This window comes from Pteropus alecto, unplaced genomic scaffold, assembly GCF_000325575.1.
Source record: "Pteropus alecto unplaced genomic scaffold, ASM32557v1 scaffold160, whole genome shotgun sequence".
Taxonomy (NCBI): domain Eukaryota; kingdom Metazoa; phylum Chordata; class Mammalia; order Chiroptera; family Pteropodidae; genus Pteropus; species Pteropus alecto.
Window position 1 is genome coordinate 1,492,344 of NW_006429864.1, and position 3,495 is coordinate 1,495,838.

General features: G+C 50.2%; 1 protein-coding gene across 3 annotated transcripts in view; it reads left to right on the forward strand.

The window, feature by feature from the left end:
• The window catches only part of PGPEP1 (pyroglutamyl-peptidase I), a 24,007-nt gene that overhangs the window by 8,335 nt on the left and 12,177 nt on the right, over positions 1-3,495 (forward strand). For all 3 annotated transcript variants that reach the window (XM_025043958.1, XM_025043955.1, XM_025043954.1), the window contains exon 2: positions 1,116-1,168. The gene's annotated coding sequence lies outside the window, so the exon portion shown is untranslated. The remainder of the gene's footprint in view (positions 1-1,115; positions 1,169-3,495) is intronic.

Consider the following 3,495-nt stretch of genomic DNA (forward strand, 5'->3'; position numbering starts at 1 on the left):
CTAGTTATTTGTTGCTCTAGTGCTAACTATGCAGGCAGCTACCCAACAGGGCATTTTCCTTGCATAAACTCATAAAATGTAAACAATCTCCATTTTGCAGAAGGGGAAACTGAGGCTCACAGAGGTCACCCTGTTTGTGTAAGTGGCTGAGCTGGGACTTCTACTCAGTCCACGCAGAAGATGGAGGGAGTGGAGAGGTCCTGACTCAAGTTGGTGTGGGGAGGGGGAACCTGATGTTCTAGGGCACAGCATCCCTCCCAGGGCTAGACACCACTTGGGACCCTTGGCCCAGCTGGAGTCACCCACAATTCCAGGGCTGCCTCTCTTGGAGATGCTTGTTTTTTAGACAGGGTGACAGGGTAACGAGAAGAGGGAAGCAAGCTATGGATTCATGGGTCTGGATTTGAATCCCAGCTCTTTCATCTTCTCACTGTGTGACCTTGGGCAGCTGGCTTCACCTCTCTGGGCCTCAGTCTCACTTCTGTAAAATAAGCCAGGAAACACCCATGCCTAAAAGGGGATGCAGTAAGCTGAATACCACAGTGCATGCAGAACACTTAGCACATTTCCAAGTGACTGTCTTGGTTTGTAAATGGGGCTGGAGTTTGAGCAAGTGGAGAGGAAAGAGATGGGATGGTGTCTGGACAGCGTGGCCTGAGAGACACCACATGCATCCCTTTCAGTGGATGCCATCCTCCATTCAGTGACTCAAGGAGCGCCTACAGCCCCCTTGCATTTCTAGAATGGAGCGAGGCCCCATAGGAAGACAGTGATAAAATAATTATATGCTGGGTCAAAGACATTGGAAAAAGTTGAAAAAGGAGCAAGGCCAGCCTTTGCTGGGGCAAAAGGAGGCCACTGGCCTTTTGCTGTGCATGAGAGTCAGGCGGAGGTGAGGACAGAAAGGACATACAGCTTCTTAAGAGCAGAAAAGTGTTCGTAAGGGAGGGGGAAGCTCTGAGGCACCCAATGGGTGTGCCCCAGAACTAGGGATAGGCCCCTAGGGAGCTCCTGCAGCTCCCTGCTCCTTTCTTCCAGGTAGAGCAGCAGCCTGGCTCTGGGCAGGCTAGGAAGGGCCACTCTGCAGTGACGTGATGCTTTTACTGTTTTTTCAGGGTTTGGCCCTTTTGGGGAGCACACCGTGAATGCCAGCTGGATTGCAGTCCAGGTAACTAGGATCCGGAGGGTAGCAATCAGGCTTGGGGTTGGGATCCCCCTGGAAATACTTGGCACCAAAGAAAGGAAGGAATCTACGACAAGAACATCTCCTGTGAAGCTTCCTGCGAAATAATTTCAGTCTGATGTGTGCATCTTCCCAGATAGCAACTGCTGTAGGTTACATGTGTTGAGCGCTGCTCTGGGCCAAGTGTTTCCTACAGGCCAGCACTCTGAATTTTCCTAGCAGCCCTGCTTGGTTAGGAGCAGTTATTCCTGCACCCACTTTATGGATGAGGAAACTGAAGCTTAGAGAGAGTTCTCTGAAGTCACAAAGCCAGAAAACCAGAAGGGCATTGCCTCAGAATTGCCCTATGCCCCAGCCAGGTTGGAAGGGGACCAGGGGATATAGAGGGGGTGCAGTGACCCTCACTGGTGCCTCCTAGCAGCTGGGATAGGAGAAAGTTGCAGATTGGCGGGGAGTCTTTCCCACTGTCCTGAGCAGGGCGTCAGCCAACAAGCCTTCTATTTTCTTTGTCAGATGGGGCATTTGGATATAGACAGGGGAACAATGGGCAGAGAGAAAGAGAAACATTTTCTCCTTATATAAATCAGATCTGCAGAGACTAGAGCCAAACTCAAGTTAATCTTAGCCCATTAGCTGCTTGATCTAAAGCATTGCCTGATTTCCACTCCAGAGCCCTGAATTTTGAGAAAAATCCAAGTTGAAACTTTGATGGGTCAACCCCTAATTGGGGCCCCCACCTTTTTTATCACCCCCCTACTCCAGACCTCAAACATTTTGGCCACTTTCCTTTGTTTTTTGTTTGTTTGTTTGTTTGCTTTTTTAAATTTTCACCCCACTTTGCAAGAGGGAGAGAGGGACAGGGTCCCCAGGACCCTGCAGATGAGAGCATGTCCGAGACTTTGCTTGTCACACCCGCTCCCTGGAGCCCCAGACAAAAAAGAAACAGCGTGTTTCTGAAGACGTGTGTGTCTGGCTTTGTGCGAGTTTCAGACCGGAGCCTTCACGGGGCTGAGTGGACACAAAGCCGTGTGTCTGAATTCCTAAGCCCAGACACGATGATCTGCATCTAAATAGGAGAAAAATCAATTAAACAATCTTTGGAAATCCCTTCAAGCTTTGGGACTGGTATGGCGGGGATGGCAGCTTTTCATCCTGCTGCTGGAGGGGAAATACCCCTTCTGTTTTAGTTGGTCATCTCTCCAGACCTCACCTCTAAAAGACTTTGAATTTTCTTCCTCGAGTTTATGGAACAAGAAAGGATTCTCCACCATTCATTCCCCAGCTAAAAAGATGCCAGCCTGCCCAGATCTGATTGTTTCTTCCTTTTAAAAAACGAGTGGCACAGACATCCTCCGAATGCATGCACTGGTGTAAACTCCGTGGAATTTTACGCACATGCATGTCACCCGCGTCTGAATCAAGATCTAAAACATTCCAGCCCTTCTTCTGTTCTTCCTCATTCAGAAGCCCCCTGTGGCCCTCCCAGCTACACCCCCCACCCCAGCCAGGTATAAACCTCTCTGGTGACTTTATTGACACTGCAGGTGAATCTTGCCTGTGCTAGAACTCCGTGTTAATGGAATTGGGCTGGGGTCCCATGTCTTCTGCGCAGCTCAGCATCTGTGAGATCCACCTTGGGGTTGCCCTGAGTTGCCATGGGTGCTTCTCAGTTGCCCTGGATGTAACAGATTTGCCCATGAAGAGTGTAGTCATTGGATGGGTCAAACTTATCTCAAGAAGATAGGCCTCGAGTGTGCTTGGTGTGGTCCAGACTTGAGTTGCAGGAGCAGCTGATATCTGTCAGCTGAGGTGGGGCTTGGTTATCTGGAGTGAGCAGCATTACTTCCTGTCCCAACTGATTTTTCAGAAGCCCAAGTTGCCATCTCTAGGAGCCCCTCCTCCCTCAGGGACCAGCTAACCTCTCCTTGTCGATCTCTCCCCTTTTCTCTCCCTCTCCTCCCCTCCCTTTTCTCTCCCCTTTTCCCTCCCTGCCCGCTTCTCTCCTTCTCCCCCCCTCCCCCCGCCTCCCCCACAATTCTGTCTCTTTCAGTTTCTCTTGGACTCTTTGCGGGTCTCTGTCTTTCTCAATCTGTGTGTCTGTGTCACCTTCTCTTTGTATCTTTCTCCATCTCTGTTTCTGTTTGTCTTTCTCTCCTTCTGTCTCTGTCTCTCTGTTTCTCTTGGCCTCTGTTTAAGTCTCAGTCTCTCCCTCCCTCCCCCCTCATCTCTCTCCATCTCTCTCTTTTGTTCCCACCCTACCCCTATCTGACCTTCCTTTTCCTGCCCTGGTTGAACTGCTCCCCAGTGGAGAG